The sequence below is a fragment of the Prionailurus bengalensis genome, chromosome B1 (assembly GCF_016509475.1).
Source record: "Prionailurus bengalensis isolate Pbe53 chromosome B1, Fcat_Pben_1.1_paternal_pri, whole genome shotgun sequence".
NCBI classification, from domain to species: Eukaryota; Metazoa; Chordata; class Mammalia; order Carnivora; family Felidae; genus Prionailurus; species Prionailurus bengalensis.
The window spans coordinates 116768161-116794283 of record NC_057344.1 but is presented as its reverse complement, the minus strand read 5'-3'; positions in this window follow the sequence as shown (position 1 = coordinate 116794283).

The following is a 26123-nucleotide window of genomic DNA, read 5'->3' as shown; positions in this document are numbered from 1 at the left end:
TTGTAAGATGATGTCCATATGTTAACAGAGATTAAAATAACGTATGAGGAATGTTATCAAAGAGAAATGTGCAAGGGTTATGGGAACATTGTTGTGAAACTTTCTTCATGCTTGCGTTATAAAAGCCCCTCTAAGGCATAACTTATTTACACCTTTCACTGTCCAGACTACCCAATCACAAATACTAAGGCTTATATAGAATGAATGCTATTTTGTAAGTTCTAAGCTTCTGGTTACCTTCCCTTCCCTTCTTCCCGCTTTCCCTTCTTCCTTTTTTCCTTCAAAATTTCTTTATGAAAACAATGGTCAGGTACTACGTTTGAGACTCAGAATGTAAAAAGGAACAAGACAGGCATAGGTTCTATCTTCATGATCTTTATGATGATGTGGGAGAATAAAAGAAACAAATAATTATGATATAAGAAGGAGGAGGACAAAACAGGAAGTACACCCCCGTGGTCTTGCTTCCATGAGACCAGTTCTATTTTTATCTGCTTCAGAGATAAAATTTTGACATTTTGTTTGTGATTTCATTAAGAAGCACAGGCATGTACACATTGCTCTTTTGCTTAAATATAAGTTTGAGAACTAGTATACTGGACTATCTAATTTATTTACAAATACATTTACATTATAGTTGCACCTGTGGTGAGCACAGCAAAACATATACAGATGTCCAATCACTATGTCCTATGCCTGAAACTAGTGTAACATTGTATGTCAACTACACTCAGATAGAAAACAGATCTTTTAAATAAAATAAAATCATACCAAATAAATACGATAAAAACTTGAATATATTTTTCAATGTTGGCAGAAACCCCAATCTATTCAATTAAAATACTGCACACATTCGCTGATGCTACACTTTGAGTTTCATTTCCATTTCACTTTGACATTTAAGTTTCACTCATTCAAAGAAAGCTGAACTTGTTAAAATTGTTGCTGTATGGTTTCCACCTGGTAGTAGTGCCCTGGCAGTGTTGCCTGGACAAAGGTCTCAGTAACTCAGCTATAGACACAATCATAGCATCACTCTAAGATCTCAGTAACATCTCTTTGGTGTGTGCAGAGGGGAGTGCTAATTCTTGGGTCCACCCGAACTCCTGTTTTCTGATTTCTAACCTTTTCTCCACGCTGTGCTAGTTTCAGAGCACAGAAAGATGAGAAGACAAAATTGATGATCTTCATCACGTAACCACACATCAGAAATATTATACAATTTATTTGCTGAAGTTTCCTTGTTTTCTTTAACTTTATATATAAGGAGGATGCAAACATTTAAATGTGGGATTTATGATTAAATCCATGAATGGGGCCTGAATCAAAGATTCATTGGAGATGAAAGTGACTTATATGATTGCACTTATTCTTAGGAAAAAGTACCTCCCTATCACTCTCGGGTAAATCGATAATATAGTTAATTGTCTAATTAACTTCTTAATAGATTTTCAAATCTTTCTTCTTTTTTTTCAATATCAAGATTTCTACCCTTCTAATTCTTCCACTTAAAGCCAGTAATTTAGGGGCATGTGGGTGGCTCAGTTGGTTAAACATCTGACTGGATTTCGGCTCAGGTCACGATCTCACAGAAATCGAGCCCCGCGTTGGGCCTTGCACTGACAGCGTGGAGCCTGCTTGGGATTCTCTCTCCCTCTCTCTCTGCCCCTCCCCTGCTGGCATTCTCGCTCTCAAAATAAATAAATAGATGTTAAAAACATACAATAAACAAAAATAAACCCAGTAATTTCTTTGTGTTGAGAATGAAATTATTCAATTTCCTTTGCAGAAACTATCTATTGATTTTTGTCAATTTATTTTGAAACATGATTAAAATAAATCAAACACTGGGCACCATGCTCTTGGTCCTGCCTCAGTTGCTGGGAGCAGCTTGCAGATTTGGAATTAGTCCTGCGAGCTGCAGTCAGGAGAGGGCTGGCCAGGAAGGGCATCTTCTCTGACTCCTTATCCCAAACTCATAAAAGTCTCAATGATAGGATGCTTTATACTTCAAAATACTTTGCAACCTTTAATTGGTTAATCAACTCTTCATCCTCAAGGGCTCTGAGTAAAGTTTTGTTTTCCCTTTGTAGTTTGTGGTATTCATTATAGCAGTATTTATTTTGAGCTCCTGATCTTGCTTTTATTTGGATATATTTCTCTTGGATGTGTTTGTAGTTATTTTTCTTTTTCCTAATTTTGTTGGATGCCCCAAGGGGCTTGGGACACGGCTGCGTATAAATTAATCTAAAAATGAACTATATTTGTATTCTTTGTCATGTGCCAGAATGCCATTTGGAATCTTCTCTTGGAATATGAATCCCCCAAATACTCACCACAGTGGAATTCAGGTGCAAAGTAAACACAGCAGTTCTAGTATCAGCATCCATTTCGCTGGGGGGGAGGGGGAGTGGGAGTGGGGAATTTTTATGCTCTATATTATTGCAAACAGATTGTTCACTCTATGCTATTTGAAACAGAGGGAGTGATTTAAAAATCTGTATTTTAAGTAATCAAGTAACTTGCACACCCACAGTTTGCCTTCAAGGCTCTGAAACCACAGCCAAAACAGAAAAGAAACCTTTGCCAGGCCAAAAAGCAGTCCAAATGGCAATAGGTGGTTTTCTCTTCTAATTTGCCAAGATCGCTCTCTTGCTGGTTTGCACCCACACAGACATTGTGAGAAAATGGCTTCTTGGTGAGTGCTGTGGCTACTTAAAAGAAATGAAAATAAAACAAAACAAAACTTTTACTTTGACACCACAAGTGCTATTTTTTTTAGTACTAATCAGTGGTATAAAGATGACCAGATGGCCTCTAGATGTCTCAGCACAGTCAAGTCAGAGTGAGCCCCCAAAATCTTTTCCTGCTTGTAGTGTGGATCTGGCTGTAGCAACATTTCCACATCTGCTGTGTTCACACACATGATCTGTGTTCAACAAATAGCTCTTCCAGTTTCTGGGCCTGGATTTTAAATGTGTGTTGTAAGCTAAAAGGAGGCCTTGTTCCAGCTGGCAAGGGTGGGTAAATTGCCAATGCAGAATTTCATCTGAACTGGGACTAACATTATCTGAAGCACATTTATGTTGGTGCGGGAAGACTGGAGTCACAACAGATAAATTGAAAGATTGTTTCATGATGGATTATACAAGACACTGTTTTTCCAAAAAATGTTTTCTATCACACAGAGGCCAGAGATCACATAACTCCTGTTCAGGACCATCCATCAAACAGGCTTACTCTCACCAAAAGGCTAAATTGCCAAAAAATGGAGAGTTGGAAGGGCTTCAGCATTTGGGATTATATGTAATACTTATCATAATCCATTGACACTGAAGATGGCGGAGCGCCCTGCACCTCAGACTGAGATCTTGTTTTATTGAAAGCAAGTATAAAGACACCAGAATGAACTGACCAAATTCACAGTTGTTTAATTGCCATCTCAGAATATAAACTGCTTTCAAAAGGTGTTTTGGGGGTAAATGAAAGAAGGAAGTGATTCAAACTCCAGGGTGCTTAGATTTAGTTGAATAAAGAGAGATACTGACACTGATACATACGAATTGCAGTCAAATGTGCTTACATAAAACACTCAGGGTCATGTGGTAGTTATGGCAATGGTGGAAAGAGGGAGAATGCAAATTTTTATCAGGACTGGGAGAAGCTTAATTAGAGTGTCTCATTATTTCTTTGTGATTTCTCAGTTATTAATCATGTTACATTATAATTGTAATGTTACTAAGCACTACAGTAAACTAGTCAGTAATGGTATTGAGTCCACGGCAAGCCAATGTAAACAGTTGACACAACAATTTTGAAAAAAAGAAGAAAATGAGGTCACCTCAATTATAAAGCTAACTTCTGATGATAGCCTTGGAAGCAATATATGTTTAATTTGAAGTTTTCAAAAAAATGCTTTTCCTCATATATTTTTATTTATTTTATTTAGTTAGTTTATTTATTTATTTATTTATTTTGAGAGAGAGAGAGAGCAAGAGAGTGCATGTGTGTGAGTGGGGGAGGGGCAGAGGAAGACTGAGACAGAGAATCTTAAGCAGGTTCCACACCCAGTGCGGAGCCCTGACAGAACCCACTGCAGGGGCTGGATCCCACAGCTATGAGATCATGACCTGAGTCAAAATCAAGAGTTGGACACTTAACCTAGTGAACCACACAGGTGCCCCTTCCCCATATTCTATTCAACATTTTCAATGACTGTGACAATTTTATCTCTTTATATATGCATGTTCTAACGGACATTATAGGTAAAATTAGTAACTATGGATTTATTAGCTGAAATTACACAAGACAAAATTTAAAAAGGGCCATTAACATGCTAAGGTGGCATTTTATTTGATCAAATTGACTAAATTGAGAGGTAGGAAACACAAATGATGATTGCAAAAGAATTTTAATAGCCCTGGCAGACAAAAATACAAATTCTCTCACTAAATTGCACAAATATCCCAGTGTCACCCACTTATCAACACCATTTTAAGTAGTCTCACTCTATTCCAAATCAGCAAGAGTTTCACATTTATGTAGATATACCTGGGGGCTCAAGCACAGATTACCAAAATTACTTTCTATGATGAAGAAAAATTAATTATTAGAGTTGCAAAATGTCATTTAACAATGAAGTGCTTTGGATTTGTTTGCTTTTGGATACCTATCTAGTTTTCTTCTGACCTTGTGTTTGAGATTTTATTTAATTAATGAGAATTTAAATGATTGATCTACATAAATATCCTCAATGAATAAAGGAGGATACTTTCCAGTAAAGGAAACTACTATTTTCTTCTAAAAAGTTGTATTCTTTATATTGAATGGTTTTAATACCAGGAACCAGGTTATCCCCAGAGCCTAACAAAAGCCCTGAGACCCTCTGTCTCAAACAGGCAGGGCCTCATTTCTCATTCCTATCTTCTGGTTTCCACTGACTGAGTGAGATCTTATTTCAAGATTCTGGGACATTCTGCATGACTCAACCTGGGGGATTTAAGGCAAGATAAAGAAAGTCTATTATTAATAAATCAATTCATTAGTGGCTTTAGGATCTTTGAGGAATGTTTTAATACCTAGCTTTAGAAATCATTAGGATCTCCAGGGGTACCTGGGAGGCTTGCTAGGTTAAATTGTCCAACTTCAGCTCAGGTCATGATCTCGCAGTTTGTGAGTTCGAGCCCTGAGTCAGGCTCTGTGCTGGCAGAGCAGAGTCTGGAGCCTGCTTTGAGTTCTGTGTCTCCCTCTCTCTGCTCCTCCCCAACTCACTCTCTGTCTCTGTCTCTCTCTCTCAAAATAAATAAATAAATAAGTAAATAAATAAATAAATAATAAATAAACACTAATTTTTTTTTTAATCATTAGGGTCTCATGAATTTCAACTTTTTTCTTAATTCATTCTCTGTGACTTTCGTCACATTTTCACTTGGGGACGAGGTGACTTAAGAGACAGCTGTGGCATAGTAGGATGTCACTGAACTGAAACATTGAAGACCTGAGTTCTAGCTCCAGTTCCCTCACTTAAAAACTGCTTGTTCTTGGGCAGGTCTCTGAACTTCTCTGTGACTCAATTTTACCATATAAAGCAAGAACATTACTACCTACCTTACATGGCTATTGCAAGGGTTAATTATGTAGAGTGTTCAAAATTAAGTGCTAGGCAAATACTAGATATTCTTTTCTTCATAGAATGAATGGCAAACAAAACAATATAACTTCAATTAAAACTAAGGCAATAGATAGGTATTTTTAGCATCTACTATAAATATTTAGACTATATATCAAAATCTAGTTCCTATTTGTCTTGAAATTGGTATTCTTAAGCCATTCCTAAATGGAATTGGTTGCTCAAATTAAAAAATGGTATCTTCTCTCTGCAGATATTCTAATCTCTAACCCATTGTCTTATAGCTAGGGGTAAAATGACGAAACCACAAAATTTTCAAAAAGACATTCAACTTTGTGTTCCTCAATTCATCTGCTAGACCAGCCTTTAAAAAGGGCTATAGATGTTGAAGTGGGTCAGATGGAGGGAAATCCATAAGCCTCTCTATTTGACTGACCTGTTCAGCTCTGTGGCTGGATGCTGGAGTTCTCTGAGGATGACCGAGACATTGGCATTAACAGTCAATAATAACAGTTCTGTCCCTGACTATAAATTCTGGGCTAGACCTCCTAAGTTTCTGGAGTACGTGGTGGTATTTGGTGGAGTGTTCTATTGTAGAAATAAGCCCTTGACTCTAGAAGCAAAGGAATGAAATTAATCTTTCTTAGGTGTTGTGTTGGACAGAATTGGACAGAAAAACAGATAAAATAGAGGGACAAACATCTTGAGTGAAAGAAACAGTCTCCACCTTTGTAAAGGTTTTTCCCTCAATGGAATAGCTACACTCTGGCTGTCATCTTGATGAGAGCACATTATACACCCCCTGTTTAGAGTGCACCCTGGCAATGCAATACTCAGAATTTGGCTCTCAAGTACCTGTTAAAAAATGTATGTTTAGAACAATATCCTTGTACTTTACTATTATGCACTTCCAAAATACCATCCTGCAGTTGACCCGTGAGCCTAAAGCTCTGTCAGCCCTTCCAGGAACCTCCCAGGTGATATGTCTGCCATCAGATAATACTTGCTTAAGCCAACAAGTTTAATTGAATACACAAAACAAGTATAACGGAGTTTTTTGGTTTTGTTTTTTTTTTTAGTAAGATAACATTGTTTTCTGTAATCCTGTACTCTACCAGATGCAATTGATAAAGAGAAAGTGCAGGCATTTTGCTTCCATTATTTTAATATAAGCAAAGCAATTCCATGAAAAGCAGCTGCTGGCTAAGTTACAGTTTATCAACTTGTTAGTCAATAGCTTCAGCTTTCTCTCTTTGCATGTGTGAATGAATGTGGTTTATGGATTCCTTTGGGCACATTCTAGTTTGCCAAAAAAAAATTAATCTGGAGGAAAAAATATACTTATTCTTCTTTGGAACCTTGTAGAAGCTTATGAAATGCTAAATGACAATATTAAATCTGATATTTGAGGGTCATGGTTGTGCTGTGCTGAAGAAGTTAGTCAAAATTTCTTCTATTTTTGGCATCAGAAACCTATAAAGATGAAAATACCCCCTCTAAAATTTTCTGAGTCCTTTGTCTTCTAGCTGTTCTCTTACTATTTTCACGCTTGGCCTCTTAGCTGAGGAGCAAGCCCTGAGAGATTCTGCAATGTGTTGTTACGCTGTCCTCCAATAGGAAGCTTCTTTATGTAGTTTTTAAGCTATGCAAAAGAGTTTACAGTGTTTTTAATGTTTCTGTCCTTTTTCCACTCCTTTCCATTAATTCTCATTAACTGTCCCCCTTGCTTTTCAGCAAATTGAAGGGGAACAAATTGATAGCTATTATTTCTTCCTAATGCTTGGTAATCCTTTCAGAGAAAAGTTGTGTGGTCCATACTGCTCTTGTTTAGCATTTGCTATGGATTTTGAAATAGAAGACTATTAAATGACTATTGTATAAATCCATTCTGTAACCCCATCTCAAATGTACTATGCAAATCCTATCAAGGAAGCATAAGTCACAGTTTATCTAATATGGATTGTATTTTATAAAATCACTGGAATGTATTCCACTCTTACCATTCCCGTAGAACAATTTCCAAAATGTATTGTTACGTCTTGTAGACAGCAGATTAGTGGTTGACATGGCCCGGGGGTGGGGGAAGGGCTGACTTCAAATTGGCATAAGGGAACTTTTTGACATGATGGAAGTATTCTATATTTTTACTGTGGTGGTGATTATACCACAGTAGACTAAATTCATAGAAATCTATCATTAAATTGTTCTAATGTATTATAACTAGGTTATACCTCAATAAATAAGAATTAAGAGAAGATCTCTAAATAATGCACAGAGAATGGTCCTATTAATATAAGAGAGATGGAAAATAACACAAATCTTGAGCTACATCTATGTTTATACCTGTAGTTGGTATCTATGGCCACTTCTACACCTCTGCTGACCTCTATCTCTATTGCCAAACCCATATCAGCCTCTATCTCCACCTGTACCCTATCTCTGTCATTTTGTCCATTGGAAGATAGTATTCCATGGTATTTAACCACAGAATCTGGAATAAAAATGCTGGGATTCAAATTTCAGCTGGGTCTCTTACTATCTATGTAACTTGGGAAAATCACTTATTTTCTCTGAGGCTCAGTTTTGTTATCTATAAAATGTAGACAAGAATAGTTCCTATTGGTTTATTATAAGGACTAAGTGACTTAGCATTTATACCAGTGCTTGGCACAAATCCTGACATATGGCAGCTATTACATAAATTTTTACTATTATCGTTATCCTTATAAATGCATAAAAGTGGTTTGTAAGAGTTACCTCTGGTCAGGGCTGTGGTATTGGGGAAAGGTGGATGTATCTGTATCTATCCCTATATTTGTTTATAATCAGCATATATTACTTTTGAATTAGAATAAAAGAAGTGAGCAAGCAATTTGTACTATTCAGTTGGAGAATATGTATTTACCTTTTGGTTACAGGAACTTTCAGTGGTGTTGTGCTTTGGCCAGATTGGTTTCAGTTTTCTTGGAGGGAAGAAAGTCAGCTTAACTTTGTCCTCACATGATGCCAATGGGACCAGAAGCTTGGGTGCTCCCAGTTAATATCTTTCTCCAGGGGTGCTGCCTTTCCAGCAAGGTGGTTGCCACAATTGCCTCTACTCATTTTGGAGGTGCCTCTCACCAGGGTTTTTCAGTTTTAACTAGAAAGCTCTATCCATGTATACATTTGGACCTAAACACATGTTTCTAAAGTCTGAGAGGTCCTGAGGATAATGATTTTCAGATATAAAGTGGGCTGGATTAGGAGATTAGGCTTGTGACTTGGACGCATCACTGGAAAAATTTTCCATGGAAAGAAACTTTCTTGAAAATACCAGTTTGTAGGAAAACCTCTTTGGAACAAGGTGGGAGAAATTCCCTTTGGTCTAATGCTGATGTGCTGATAAGCCACAGAGGTGGAAAGCTGAGCTATACTTTTTAAGTAATTTGATGAATATGCATTTTATCATTTTATTCCATATGTATGCATACAATTCATTTTCATTAAATATCTATTGGTTGAAAATGCCTCTTTTTTTCATTTTAAGAAGAGTTGCACAGCCATGTATACTTCTCACTTTCAGAATTCAATGGGGAAAAAAGAGGCTCGGAAGAAAGAAAAATATAAAGAAATGACAAAGTCTCCCACAAACAGATTAACAAGAACAATGTAAAGACAACATATGATTCAGCTAACCTTTCACATAAGACAGCCTAATTATCTTCTAATAATTAATCTTTTCATTTACCTTAAATGGAAAAGAAGCATTTCTACCTAGTAGATATATAATGCCCAAAGAGCTAAGTTTGACAGTTTGACGTAACAAATGATGATTAAAATATGAGTGCAGTTGATCAAAGAGCTTGATGATAGTTATGATGATATAGTTTCAAGACCTATATGCATAGAATGGAAAGAGGGGCCCAGATTCAGAATTTGTACACATCTAATTGTATTTACCTCTTTCTACTTTTAAGGTGACACAGTTTATGCCATTTGGGTCTGCAAGGGAGACTGTGAGTTCTCAGATTAATATAGCTGTAAACTCCAGTGATGAGGGAAAGAGGGCTTGCTTCTTGACATTGTGTCTCTTACATGATAACTGAGAACTAGGATATGGATTAGGCAGCACAAAGAATAAATAGAGAAGGTAACCTCTAGGAATTCAGAAGACTTTCATATCTTCTACATTCAAAGTCTGGGTGTCTTCAAAGGCTTTGAAACAAATCATCTTGATTTCTAGACATAATTTCAAAAATTCATGAAATGTTCCAAACTTTGCTAAAGTGTGGGAAATGTAATGTGTTCTGAATGAGCTGAAAACATTCTATTGCACTAAGATTATATGTATTTTCAACTTCCTGATTTGGCTGAGGTTTATCCTGTTTGAGCCAATTGATGGCTGGACAAATCAGCTGAGAAGGAACTGAATGGAAGTGGATAGGTAAAATAGTCTACTTTCAGCAACAAGAATTACCTTAGAAAATATGTACATTTAAGTAAGTCTAATGTAATTATCTATTCAAGGAGCACTTGTAAATACCAATGGTTAATTCTTATGAAAAATACTTATATCTCATATTTTAAGTGCTTCTATATTTTCCCTGGGGCATTAATGATGAGTCCTAAATTCACTATCCATTTTTGGCTGCATCTAAGCCATTCAGACATTACTTAGGGCTGTGAATTACTAATCAACAACACCAAGTGAAAGACTCTTAAGTTTCTATAAAGATTATATTCAACAGTTGGTCTTTGCCAACACAGACTGAATTTTAATAACTGTCTCAGAATTTATTTATACATTTTCAAACTTGTGGGAAACTCACACATTAGAAGCAATCCTGGCTCTTAAGATAATCATCCAGATTGATAACGCAAAGCTATTTTTTCCTTTAAAGTGATTTATTTGGTGTGTTGATTCTATTCTTATTTTTGATGGATCACGTAAAATGTAGCAGATTGTCAAGAACTCAAAAGGATGTGTTTTCTGTCGATTCACAGCTAGTGTGGAATTGGTTGAAATTTGAGCTCCTTCATTTGACCTTAATGTAACCCTGACCTGGGAGGACAGTGTGTCTCTAGGGGTGGAAGATAATTTAATTTCCATGCATGTCAAGTCCTCAGTTTCTTCTGTGTGGAGGCTGCCGAGAAGTGTCAAATTTTGCAGAATCAGGTGTTCTGTGTTGGAGATGTGGAATACATTCTCCAGGGGTTAGAGTTGAGACCACCAAGTAGACTTCATTTTAAAGCCTTAGGGGAGTCCTGAAACCATAGATTGTGAAGATGGAAAATATTTCTTTACCCTGTAAACTATTCATCTTCCATTTCACTTTTAATATGTGTACCCATGATAGCATCAACAAAGAAAGTTCCAAAGGCCACACTTAGAACATCTAAGTTTATTATTTTATACTTTTCCAGCTGAAAACAATGGTTGAAAATTCCAGTGTGTCAAGCAGTGGAATTTAAGTTTCTAATGTGTTCCCTGTGTTTTTCATCCCCAAGAGTTGTAACACACTGATCACAAAGATTAAATGTAGGAAATTCTGCAATATCTACAAGATAAGGCTAATTCCACTCAGCTACTTGAATTTCCTTCTTTTCCCACATATCTCTGGTTTATGGAATAGTTTATTTTACTGTAGAGCAATGAACATTTGCAGAAAGACCAAAGTTAGTGGCCTAATATGATTTAACATTTCTATGATTCTGAAATCATAGTTATGTAGTTCGGTATAAGGTGATCTCATCTCTGTTTCATCTTGCTAGCCCCTCTGTGGAACTCGAAGGTCATTACCCTCTTGTAAGGACTTCTCCATCCTTTAAGTGAATTATAGTAGCAAAGAAGAAATGATTTTAAAATGGGTCCTTGGATGAATCATGAGTGAGAAAAAGTAAAGATTAACTACAGCTGAGAGGCATTTTGTAAACTTCCTACCGATTTGACCATGCTAGATTCCTTCCATAACAAAATGGTTTTTTTTGTTTGTTTGTTTGTTTGTTTTTAGAAATCGAAAGCATAAATTTACTTGATTGTGATACTTTATGCGAGGAGTTGTTTAATCACGGTATGCTAAATGTTATAACAACCTCCAAACCTGAGGAAACTTAATAGAATAAGAGTATATTTTCTGCTTTTGTCAAAATTCATTGCAGACAGAGGGACAGAGACTCTGTTCCATGTGATCATTCAGGTATCTAGGCTCCTTTCATACTGTGGCTCTATGTTACTCATCTACAAACTTATAGGAATTTGCTGGGTTTCCTCCAACTCGGTAGTCAAAAGAGAAGAAAGGCATGAAGAAGACACACTGAACAGTCTGTGAGCAGAGGTGAAAAAACATTGTTTAAGAAGTCTAGAGAACTAAAATGTAGTTTAGTAGTGAGGAAAAGGGAAAGTATTGGGTGAGCATATACCAATCTCTGTCACATCTGAAATGTAGCATGGGAAGTAAAGTATTTTGGAAAGGGTAAGATTTCCCCTAAGGATGTGGGACAGAGTGGATAATGCTGGGAAAATATCGTGCGTGTTTTATTTTTCTCCAAAACTATGGCACTGTTACAAACTTTATCTCTGAGCTAAATTTTGACCATTTGGGGTGGCAACTGTTTTTCTGTGATAATCCTTTCAATTTGTGGCCAGTATTTTCTGGTCAGATTCATGTAAACTCCTTCCCATTTTGTGATCTCTGATTAAACGTTGATGAAGACTCTGCCATTTTTGAAAACTTATCTTTTCAAATATTGTTAAAGTACCGACTTAGAAGAATAAGACTTGGGGATGGATAGAGACTAAGCCTCTCTATGCATACCATGGCTTGGTATGGCCAGAAGTAAGACATTTTGGTGAAGCAATCTTTTTCTGAATGTACATATGTACATGTTAATCCGGAGGTTCAGCTGAGGCCTTTCTGGAAAAGAGTCCTTGAGGAGGACAAATGGATTTACTAGGAACCTTAAATTCAAAATAGCAACATTCACAGGCAAGAAGGGGCTGGATCCAGACCTGGCTCTTTCAAAAGATCCTGCAACTAAAATGACTGGAAAATGTGATAATGTATTCTGATTTCAAATAGAAAATAGTAACTTTCCCATTTCTACATAGAAGTTATCCTCTTCATGGACCTTAAAGTTGAAATTGCATAGATTTTTTTATTCATCATTTTATGATTTAATGTAGTTATAGAAGATTCTTAGTAACATTAACCTAGTGTCACTGGGGAAGTGTTTTAATTCTTTACTTTTTGCTTGTTAAAGTCATTGGCATTTGACCCTAGAAATTAAAATTTTGAATGATTCATTTGTAAGGTACTGGGGACATTAGGATCTGTTCAAAGGCACCAAAATGTCCACTTATGTTAATTTCATTTTTTTCAAACATCAGGATAAATGTTCTAAATTTGTTGATGCTGTGGAAAAGTCACCTTCAGTAAAAACTCTTAGGTTTTGGGAAACTATTATGATTACTATCTTTTCATTATTAACATGTGATTTAGCAAGCAGCTATGTGTTTTCATGTGGTCTCTAGCACATGACTCTTGGTAATGAATTTACTTTTGCTCTTTGGAATGTGCATTTACTTCTTATATGTTGATGGTAAACTAGCATTGAATGTTATGTTAAAAACCCTTTTGTTTTTAACGAAAAATGTGTCACTTTTTTTAGCTATCGTATTCTGAAAGCCATATATATTATAATTTGAGGGGAAATGTATTTCCAGTGATGTGATATAAAAAATATTAGACCAAAGATTTTTTTTAAGTAATTAAATAAAAAAAAATCAGAGCAGATTAAGGGTTATCTTTATAATGCAGTCATTCTTACTTACTAGAATTATTTAATATTCACTTCATGGGTGAGAAAGCAATACAGTTAACTTTGGCTCAGGGGAAAGAGCACATAATTCAGCTAGTGTACTTTTTACAACTATGTAAACTTTTTGTATTCTTAGCAAGTGAGAGTCACTAATCAAATAATTGTTACAACTTGGCCTATAAAATTTAGTGCTGACCATTGTGCTTATGGCACTGTTTACTTCTCCACGTTTTTGTTGTTTTTTGTTTTTTTTTTTTTTTTTTTTTTTTTTTTTTTTTTTTACTTCTATTGGAGTCTATGAGTAAATGACTATTGTGAAGATTATCTGTAATGTGTATCATTTCAGAAAACAGATCTGGACCTGCTGTTGTAAAATATATCTTAGGTTTTTTGGGAAAGTGACTTCCAGAACTGGAATTGGACTATTAACAGACATTCTACTATGCTTTCGTGATTTACATTCAAATTGTATTCCTCAATAGAAATGTTTACATCCACTTCATTTTCATTATCCTTTTTTAGCTTTGTTGGTTATTAAACAAAAAGATTTATATTCATATGGAAACTGAAACAGCAAATATAACAATTTTGAAATATGTTAAAATTGTCATTCCTTTTGAATTTTTAGAGACCTACCTCTACATACATTTCCTCTTAAAAAAATTTATACATAGTTGAATAAACAGAAAAATTTGTATTTAAAGTAAAAATGAAAATGCAAAAATCAAAGTGAAAGACGAAGTACGTATTATTTTTAAAGTTTCTTATAGTTAGCCTATTTTTAATTTCAATTTGATTATTTAATTTTTTTCTTACTTAAAAATTTTTTTTTTATATTAGAGACAGAGAGCATGCAAGTCAGGGAGAGACAGAGGGAGAGAGAGAGAATCCCAGGCATTCTCCACACTCAGTGTGGAGCCCCACATGGGGCTATATCCCATACCCCTGGGATCTTGAGCTGAGGTGAAATCAAGAGTCATCTGCTTAAAAGACTGAGCCACCCAGCTGCCCTGCAATTTGATTATTCAAAACCATAATATTTATAAAGGTAGAATTTCCTAGTAAGATTAATAATGTTATCATTTAGGGAAGCTTATTCAGAAAAATCAGCAACTAAAGAAATTAAAAATGTATTTTAAAAAAGTATTTTTGGAAAAGTCTTTGTTAAGTTTGAGTCAATTCCTCAAACGTTAATAACTCAGTTATAAAAGTAAATTTTCGTTTCTGGGATTTTTATATTTTCTTTAACAATCTTCTCAAATTACCATAATTTTATACCTTGTGTTAAATGCATTTATGCTGATTTTAAAATATAAAATTAATTGTTGGGTTGCTGCATGGAAAATAGATAAATAATGCCATACCCATCCTATTTCCATTTAAGGCTCCACTTAGCATGAGATATCACACAGTATTTCAATGTAAGTAAATATAGCTATGTGAACAATACTTGAATGGAAATGTTTCTATCATTTTCAGCCATGATAAAGCGTAATATCTAGAGGGGGAAAATGTGCTAAGGAACATCAGGCTATGAAAACTCTAGATATTTTCTATACACTTTCGTAGCAATCATTCTAGTTCCTGCTATTGTTGTTCAGGACAATAAAGAATTTGGTGCCAAAGCCCATTTTCGAAATAGCAAAATGGGACTTTGATTTATACAGTGTAATTTACTTGGTTTCACATGTTGTCATTTGGTATGCCTCCTGACACTCTTCTGGCAGAGGTAACATTTCATTCCTGTTTTTCAGGCTTCACAAGGCAAATACCCTTGTAAAAGTTGTGTGACTCACATTTTCTATTGTGAAAAGCGCTCATCTCCAAATCCTGTGAAGTGTTCGTCCAAACACTTATAATTTTACAACCACCATGTAGAGGCCCAGAAGTGCAAGTTAATGCAGTACAGTGATTTTATTGGCCTCTCTGCAGGCCTTGATATGGAGCAACTGTTTTGCATTATCTGGAATATGGAAATGAATGGGCTGTTGCCTCTGCTGCTGATTAAACTCAAATCCAGAAGGGCATTCATTCTGTCATCTCTTGAGATGGCATCAATATTTAAAGTATGTATGCCTAAGTAAATTACTACGTTATCTAGAACTGCAGGAAAAAGTAACTGTGCTGCTTTGACTTGTGACCCAAAGGCATTTTCTTATTCTTTTATTCAATCATTCTAAATCGTAAGTGGTCATACTCTGGGTCTTCCTTAAATCACCTTTATTGTTTTTAGGTAATTCACGCATTGTGCCTTAGAATATAAAAGTGGATGGGCTAAAATTTAAACACACTATAGATAGATGGTAAGAGCTTCTTGGCATGGGTACTGTGAGATGCTAGGGCAAGTGATCTTGAGATACATGGAAATTCTTATTTTGGTAAAGGATGAGGGTGATGTTGGTGGTGATGCTACAGGATTGGTGTAGAGAATAACAGGTTGTTGTCATGAGAGATGATTGAGGTAGTCTTGTAAGAAACTAAAATGGTGTTTTGACTTAGTTCTTTACTAGTTCTGTACCCTCAGGGCCTTGTAAATGAGACTCAGATTAGATGAACTACCTCTTTCCCTGGAATTTTACCTCCTTAGAGAACTAGACAGTTTCAGATGTCCCAATATAGCTGTTCTCCCCCCGGTTCTCTGGTAAGCTCTCACCCAGTTTGATTTAGGCCAGATGGATTCTTTGCTTAACCAGAGCTTTCTGAACGTTAACTGAATCAGATGCTTGCCATTATTCAGTGCTATGAAATCTTTCAATTACATGCCACAGAATCAAGAACAGGGTGATCATCTTGCCCCAGCAGTATAATTCCTCCAGTGCCAAAATACAGAACTTACAAAAACAGAAATAAACTGCTGATTCTGAGTATTTTTTCTATATTTTTAAATATTTAATTCTGGCCTCTGTTGTGCCTCTTGAAGTACCATTGAAATAAATAAAGTCACATGTCTTTGCCAAGCAGGGTTTGGCATTTTTCTTCTGAAAACATTCAAAAGTACTTGGTTCTCATTGTATATATTCTGTTACATGCATATTTTCCATTATGTTTTGTAAAAGAAGTCTGAAACTCTTGAATCTTTTAATCAGACAGTGCAAAAGTATTTCTCAGCAGCTAGCATGTGAATTAGGCACATGGGTGTGCAGCATAGGAAAGCATACACAGTTCCTGCTTTCCAGAGCCTTGCAGTTTAAAGAGGGAGATTAAAACATTAAAAAAAACAAAACAAAACAGAAAGAGAACTATCATCATCCTCTTTCTTTCTTATCTATCTGTCTACAGAGAGAGAGGGAGGGAGGAAGGGAGACACAGAGAGGAATACAACATAGCACAGATATGTGGAGTGTTTAAACATAGTGCTGGCAGGTTGGAGTGTGGGAAGGATGCATTTGAACCTGTGCTAATTATAGATTCACAACTAGCTTTTGGACATGCCTTTCTAAAGACACCATTGGAGTCTAATGATTAGTTTCATAAGGATTTCTACCGCCTGCAATTCCTTTGTGGATCCACAGATGATCCTGTTTAGAATAAGGGGCTTTTGACACTTTGCACTCTGATTCTGAAACAGGATCTTGAGCCTGTCTTGAGCTTCCTCTCTGGAGCTGCCACTCCACTTTGTCATATTCTGTCATCTACTGGCTCCCTAGTGAATGATTTATTTTGAAGTTTTTATTTTAATTTTCTCCTCTCACTTTAGCTTTAGATTGATAGTACCCCTCTCTTGACATCTGTTTTGCCTCACTGAGAAGGCTGTCCAAGTGTAGCACGTTACAGTGTTTCTTTATTATCTTTATAGAACTACAGGGTGTAGATGTGTGACTATAATTCAAAAGCTTGTTGGAGGGTGCTAGGAACTTGATGGGGAAAAGTTCGGTACATCAAGGACCCTGGAAAGCAGCTGACTGCATGGTGTGGCAGAAAGGGAAAATCCGGTACACTTAGCAGTCATTTCCCAGAAACACCCCCCAACCCCCCGCCACCGTTGTCTAACCCTACCAACAGTGTGGAGAAGTTTCCTGAGTCCTTGTTCTATGTAAAGGGAGAAGCATCTCATGCTAACCACGATGGGCACATCCAGCAGAGATCAAAGTGCTTTCCCAGACATTTCCTTTGTGACTCCTCTGTTGGCCAACAAAGCTACTCTTTAGCTACCACTGTCTCATTCTGTTTGGTGGTTGAGACTTACATTTTTTCAATGTGGCATAGAAAAGTTTCTTCATATTTTATGCTGAATAAATAGTTTAATAGCTCTTTTTATTTTTTAACTGTGTAGTTAATATAGGATAGAATTGTAACAGGCATTTACCAAGGTACTATCAAAGGACACCATCAAAATACTTGTAAGGACCTTCCATCCTTGAACGATAGGCCATATGGAATCATATGATAGATATATGCCAGCCCCACTGGTAAGTGCTGGGAATTACGAGAGAAACACTTACGTAGTCCGGCACAGTATTTCTTTGGTAATAGTTTTTAGAACTAAGTTCCTTGAAGGTGTAACATTTTGAGAGGTTTCAGATAATGTTGGCATAATTGAAAACAAGTTATGCATCACACAATACAATTTCTTGTATTAAAGAATGAGCCATCATTTATATAAGCCCATATATTTATTTATTTAAATAATGTATTTAAATAATATTTCTCCTTTTGTCCATATAACCATTGGTAGTATCTCCTACAGACTCCAGGCTGGCATTTTGACTTGCTTTGTCTAACTGCACATTAACAAGCATCACGCAGTCAGGGTTTTGAAAAGAGATTGCACACTGGGACTTGTACTCTCTTGTTTCTCTTCAAAATCTTGTGAAGAAGCTAAGCTAGCCAGCTGGTTGAGATAGACACATTTCCCAGTTGCCCTAGATGTTCTAGAAAACAAAACAAAACAAAACAAAACAAAACAAAACAAAACAGCCAACCTTAGGCAGCTTCTCAGTTATCCATAAATGCGGTAGTGACCTCAGCTGAGACTAGTACTGGAGCCGTCCAGTTAAGTCCAAACTGCGGACCCACAGAAACTTCAGATAAATAATTGGTTGTTGCTTTAAGCCATTAGGTTTTGGAGTAGTTTGTTATTCAGCAACAGATAACTGATACAATTATAGTAAACTAATTATATGATTTTAAATGCGATGATATGAATACTTAAAGGCAAAAAATAAGAATGAAGCCATTAAAATGCCGCATATATATTTCAGGCCCAGAACTTTTACTATATCTTCTGGCAGAGTGTTCTGAGTCTCAAGCGTATTTCAACATGATCCCTCTAAAGAAAAAGAAAGCCTGAAGGAGTCACAAGAACTTCTGGTGAGTTCTGATATTAGTGCTCTTGAATTAAAGACACTTTTTTCCTGAAGTATATTTTTCCTGAATTTAGGCGAGACCAACTAAGACTACTTTTATCTCCAGAAAATAGACAGTTTGTGGAAGCTTGTTAATCCTTTGCTTGTTATTTACTACCACTGAATATTACATCTTTGAGAGAAATGTATGAGATCCTATTAGAAAAAAAAGGTTGGAAAGCTGGTAGTATCTATAGCATCCCTAATTTAACACAAATTAGTTTCTATTCATTGGTATGGGAACTCCATAAGTCCAGGGACTTTGCCTGATTTTTATTTGATTCACTGCTATATCCACACCCCATAACAGTGCTTAAGCCCTGACATTAACAAGGTTTGTCTAAGGCACATTGGTGAGACTGATGAGAATAAGTCTACCTCATAGGTACGGGCTGAGAGATTTTATTCCATCTCAGAGAAACAAAATAGACACAACTAGGCAATATCCCTCTGAGATTTTATAAGATTATTAGGATCAAATATCTAACCTATATCTTTAATTATTCTTCTGAGATTTAGGCTTTTAAATAGAAATGCATTATGCATCACAAACACAACTGCATCTTGATTGAATTTGGGCTGCCTAAATTCTATATCTGAGATATCTCTATCAACTCTTCTTTACTATTTTTGTAACATTCACTATGAGGTCCTCTAGACAGAGCATGTTAATGATATAAAGAAATGAACTTTGGACTTTGAATTAGAAATCTTGAGTCCACTCCCAGTCTGACATTTCCCAACTGCATGACTGGGAAATTCATTCAACCTCTGTAAGCCTCCGTTTTCTCACTTATGTGACATCAACAACAGAGTAATCAGTATATTCACAATTTTCTTATACAATATGATGTGTTATAAAATGGAAGGCACTATTATTACAATGTATCCTGACTGAACAAAATTGAATATTTGTAATGGCCAAAAAATGCCCTTGCGAGTGAAACTGTATCACCACATGTAAGAAAAGCAAGAAGAGCATTTTCTAATATAAAGTTGTTAGTAGCGTGTAAGGAGAGCAGAATAGTTCCAGACGAACTACAGGTTGGTTCATATATTTCAACACCTTGTTCAGGCAGGTAATAGTCCTTCAAACTCATGACTATTATTCCATTCAAAAGTCTATGGGCAACATAGTTCAGAATACTGTCATATTTATGACAATACTCATAAGTGTCCAGGACTGAAATCCATGTGGACTTAAATTATGGCATATTGTGTCAGTTGGAGTTCTTTGGCTAAGTAAGTTACAAAGAAGAAGAAGAAGAAGAAGAAGAAGAAGAAGAAGAAGAAGAAGGAGGAAGAATTATTTATGGGAAGCATATGGGAAGTCCTTGGAATCTAAGGAAAAGGAATAGCTAGGACTTGGGACAGAGAGGATCTACGTCACTACCTCTAAGCTGGGGCAGAAAAGAGAAAGGATAGTAGAGATATCACTTATTATTTTACTACAGTCATTTTAATTGGGGGAAGATAGTTTCCAAAAGGTAAATTAGGCTGCTGTTTCTCCCAGAAACAAACAGTTGCTGGACAGGCAAAAACAAAAGATATTAGATATACTTGTCACGATTTATAAGGATGACTGTAAAAAATTTTTGATTCAGGAGGAGACCTGCATCAAAGTTATTTAAGGCAGTATGTGATATTTGTTTCAAAAATTATACAATTAGTACTAGATTTTCCAATGCCATTTTCAGAGAGAATGGGAAGTATCTTGGGAAATTGTTACATCCAACTGGATCCAGGTACTGTATTAGTTTTACTTAGAAGCTTGGGATATTCGTTCTTATAAAAAAATTCAAATTAAAAATGGTATAAACAAATAAACAACAAGGAACTTTCAATTTGGTGTGGATTTCATGATAATTAGCCCAGTATTATAGTCTAATGTAGTAAGATATTTTGTGCAGACTACAAAAGCACTGTGAACAAGAGACTAGAGTTAAACCCATATTCCTGCATAAAGTGTATTTCTTGCTTTTCTTGAAAGCCTTTGAAAAATTTGATACTGTTCAGGTTTTCCATAGCTGATTGTCAATGATGGTATTACAGAGGGTCGAATACTAACCTTTCCTTTAAATACTTTCCATGTTAATCACCTTTACTTTGGAATCTCTGTGGTCACTGGAATTTTTCATTTCCTTTTGGAGATATTGTGTTTTGTGATTTCATATTGATTCTGCAGTTTAAGATACAGAAATGGATCATGAAGTCAACAAAACACAAAGTCACAAAACCATCACGGGCTCACAAAAAAAAAATCAGGAAGTCACATATCATCTGGTGTGAAAAATACTGAAGAAAGAGCAATGAGAAGACATAGATTCTGACATCATCCTGTGCTTTTAGTGAGTCAGTCATTGAACAATTCATCAAATTTGTAATTCTTGAGTAAAAATCTTAAGCATTTCTATATGCAAATTAGTTCCACCACATTTTTATAATAAAGAATTACGAAGCATAATTCTAGGGGCACCTGGGTGGGTCAGTCGGTTAAGTGTCCGGCTTCAGCTCAAGCGTCCAACTTCAGCTTGGGTCATGATCTCACAGTTCCTGAGTTCAAGCCCTGTGTCGGGCTCTGTGCTGACAGCTCAGAGCCTGGAGCCCGCTTCATATTCTGTGTCTCCCTCTCTCTGTGCCCTTCCCCTGCTCATGCTCTGTCTGTCTCTCTCTCTCTCAAAAATAATAAACATTAAAAAAAAAACAGCAGCAACAATTAAAACAAAACAAAAACAAAAACAAATATTTAAAAAAAACAAACCATAATTCTATATTATTGTATATCAAGAGTATTTCCCCCTAGGATATAATTAACATCTGAATCTATGCTAATTTTTTATAATGAACAGATGGAATGCAAATGTAGTTTTTGAGTAACCTTAGATATTGCTCTGAGATACACTGGACTATTTGAGAACAGTGTGACATATAGTACATAGTTATATACATTTACAAAGTACAATCGTTGCCGTTGTGCCATTTATCAACATAAACAGGAGTGAACCTGGTTGAGAGGACACTTAGAAAGTAATACTACCTGACCTGAGCTACCTTTTCTAGGCACCAGCATTGTGACACCTATTGTCACTTGGGGTGTGCCCATCTACCAATGCATGACACGACATATCTGAAGATTTTTTTAAAGATTTGGTCTCATAAAACAAATAAATTATTAGAAATGACCAAACCTGCATTAATGCTTTATAGTTATATTGTCTGCTGTATTGCTCACTTTAAGTTGAATATTTAAAAAATGATCTTGAAAGAAATATTTTATGTATTCCTGATATTAATTCAATTCATTTACCCTAGAGATTGGCAATGGCTTTTAATTACCACAGAAATTGCTTAAATCTTTGTTCAAAGTGATGAGAGAATATGTCTCCATTTAGTTCTCACATATTTCAATGACCCTTCTTTCTTGTTCTGGCTCTCCAAAAGCCAGGCCAGTTAGATGTGGAATTGTATCTGCCCTATATAGAAGGTATATATTCAAGTCCACAGCTGAGAAGTACTAATCTTTAGTACTTCTAATCTTTATTTCTCATGTAACTAAATTGTAACAATCCTCTATTCAACTGCATAATGAAATTAATCTTTGCTTGGGTCTTTTTACATTATTCTAATTTTCTTTTCTAGGTTTTCCGGTGGGAGTGGGGTGGGGTATTGGGGTCTATATCATTTCAGGTGTTGATAAATGGGTAAATGGGGTGAGGTAGATGTCATGTCTTGTCCGAGTCATCATCATTGGTTTGTTATGGTTTTTGCTGAGGTATTTTCTTTTCAGAATGGGTTTAGCTATCTTCTCACAGACCACGGTTATGTTTTCCCTTATTACCATCTCCAAGGTTGAGATCTTCAATTTTCTGTGCCATGTCAATGTCGTCCTTAAGTGTAAGGGATATATTCAACTGCTCTGACACCACATTTGGCTTCAGGCAACTCTGGGGGGCTTTCTCAGGTCTCTCTGCCAGAAAGTGAAAACCACTTCTACTCTACCACCCTGTCATGCTGGGCACAGGGAATCCTGGTCTGGCTGCTGCCCCTGGTCCTACTCAGAAGTTGAAGGCAGAAATCCCTTTTGAATATTCATAGTGAAATGTACTTCTTGCTAGTCCCCATTTCAGTAAATGCCGCCATCATTTGCGCAATTACTCAAAAACTTAGATTTTTTCTCACCCCATCCAATGGGTCAGGAAATCCTCCTAACTCTACCTCGAATTATATCCCTCAGCCCCTTCTCAACACTCCATTGCTACCAAACTTAATTCTGGCTAACACAGGGCTTACCTGGCTTACAGTAACAACCCCTTCATTGATATCTATTAATTCCCCGCTTCTACAATTGCTGTCATCCTCCCACCCCCAGAGTAACCTGTTAAGAACTTAAATCAAATCATGCTACTCTTCCACTCAAAACTCTCCAGTAACTTAGCATTAAGTGTGGAATAAAAGCCATGTTTCTTACAAAGGTCTACAAAGTGCTGTTACTCTTTATCTTCAGGTCTGGGCTTCTTGTCATTTCTTAAATATGCTAAACTCATTCCTTCCCGAAGACTTTAAAATTATTAATTTCCTGCTCTCATTATTCTTAAATCCTTCAGACATATTCTTTTTTAAAAAGTTTGTTTATTTTATTTATTAAATGTTTTATTTATTTTTGAGACACAAGAGAGTCAGAGCATGAGCAGGGGAGGGGCAGAGAGAGAGGGAGACACAGAATCTGAAGCAGGCTGCAGGCTCTGAGCTGTCAGCACAGAACCCGACGCAGGGCTCAAACTCATAACTGTGAGATCATGACCTGAGCTGAAGTCAGACGCTTAACCGACTGAGCCATCCAGGTGCCCCATAAAGTTGATTTATTTTTGAGAGAGAAAGAGAGTGGGGGAGGGGCAGAGAGAGAGGGAGACAGAGAATCCCAAGCAGACTCCATGACTCCATGTTGTCAGCTCAGAGCCCAATGTCGGGCTCGAACTCATGAGTTGTGAGATCATGACCTGAGCCGAAACCGAGAGTCTGATACTTAACCAACTGAACCACCCACACCCCCAAAATCCTTCAGCTATCTTCTTAAATGCCACTTCTTTGGGGCTTCATCTCCCCAGTCCCTTACCTGTTTTTTACAACATCTATTACTACCCCAAATTAATTAGTGTTTATGAGTTTACTACCTGCCTTCACCACTGACCTGAGCTTTATCCTCCTAAATGTAATCCATAGCATATATATTACACTGCCTAGTACATAGTAGGCCATCAATAAATATTATTTTCAGTGGATGAAGGCACTTGATATTGGAATACAGTGAGAATAGGACAGTGCTATTTGTTTTTGGAGACAAAAAGAGTGTCTAGATTAAAACAATTCAAAGAGGCGTATTTACTCACTTGGTAAAAGATGTAGAAAGAGACACTTCTTATGTGTGATTATATGGTTTTAAATCTAGTGTTAGCAGAATGTGATTTTTACTATTTAACCATGTACGTTTACAATCGTATAGTATCCAGGAGATAAGAAGATATGCATCATCCTAAATCCAAAATCCATGATCCAGAACACTGTTTAAAATAGCAGAAAATCAAGAAATCAGTGACTTGGATATCCTTCTATAAACCATATTAACTGTTATGTTCACCAACTTTGCTGAGCAGGTGCAACAATACTGGAATAGGGCATCACGAATTTCTGGAAAATGTTAATGACACACATTAATCATTTATGATTAAGCTGTGAAGTCTTCGTATTACTATCAGCTGTTTCCTGTTAAATAGTGTTTGACATTTATGTATCCCAGTGTTCTTTCAGTTGCAAGTGATGGAACCCAATTTAAACTAGTTTAGGCAAAGAACAATATTTATTGGCTGATGTCACTGGCAGATCAAGGTTGGAATCTGGACTCAAATGATGTTTTCATGGCTTCACCTCTTTCCATCTCTTGGTTCCGCTTTTCACAGCTTCTACGTGTGTTTTTGGCCTCTTCCACATGGATAGTCCTGCATCATGTAGCAGAAAAGTAATTCTTGGTTTACAGGTTTACATTATTAAAACTTGAAAACCATACAGAAGAATCTTTTGCAGCAGCTATAGCTAAAGTATCCCTGAGAGGATTCTGAATGGTCAAACTTTGGTCCAGGTCTATGCTAAACTCTATCATTGTATTGGGGAGATGTGTTATGACTGGATCAAACCTAATCATGTGCACACCCCTTTGGCAAGGAGAAGAAGACATGGGGCACATGGTTGACAGCTTCTCTAGGAACACATGGAGTGGGAGAAATATGTCTCAGAAGCTAAAGAAGGTGAATGGGAAATCATATTGAGCACGTAAAACATTAAAATTATCACATTACTTTATGCTTTTTTAGGCCAAAAAAAAAAGGACAATGGATTTGTGAAAGAAAAAACTTAAGTGCTATGCTGTATTATTTATTTTTTTGGTCTCCCTCAGTACCTAGAGATAATGCACTGGAAATGACACATATATAGTGTTGGCTAATTCTAGGAATCCCAAAATTGGGATAATAATACTAATAATAGTATAGAATCAAACTCTCATAGAATTAAGAATAGTCAAAAAGATAAAAACAGTGAGATGAAAAATCAATAGAAATGAAGGCAGAAATCTGAGTAATAGGTATTTCTGAAAGAAAAAATATAGCTAAGAGTATAATAATAATCATAAATCTAGGATAAGAAAAAGTCTGGAGTTATAATTCTTAAATTAGCCAAATCATATTTGCATCATGTTTTATGTTTAAGAAAATGTAGCCTCCCCACTTTCCATCAAACTCTTCACATTTATACATTGGCTTTCCATGTGGGCTTGTTTATATCTTGATTTTCTATCTATAGTCCACCTAGTTACCTTGATTTTTCCCATATTTCCCTGTAGAACTGGTGTCCAGCCCTAAACCTAAAATAGAATAATATAGCCTATATTTTGCCAGTTTCCTTCCCTAGCCTGGATATTGCTTCCTGTTTGTTATTCCTCCCTCACCCTTCTCTGTCTTTGTGACCATCCTACTATGGAAAGAGTCTAGTGAGCTCACAACAGCTCAAATGGTTTCTGTAATATTCTTGAATCTTTTTCACTAGAATAACTTTATGGCAACAAAGATGTTTAGAATCATATTGGAGTAATGTGCCTTGGCTCTCCCAACTGTGTTCCCAGAACCATCTCTAGAGATGCTTGTTTTCTCTCCCTAGTACGAGGGCTGATTATAAACTGGTGTGCTTCATTACAACAAACAAGATGGAATCTGCTCTGATTAGTTGGGGGTGGGGGTGGGGGGCGTGGGCATTCCTCTTTGGAAGTTCCTGTGTCTTTCTGCTTCTTCCTAGAACCGTGGGGA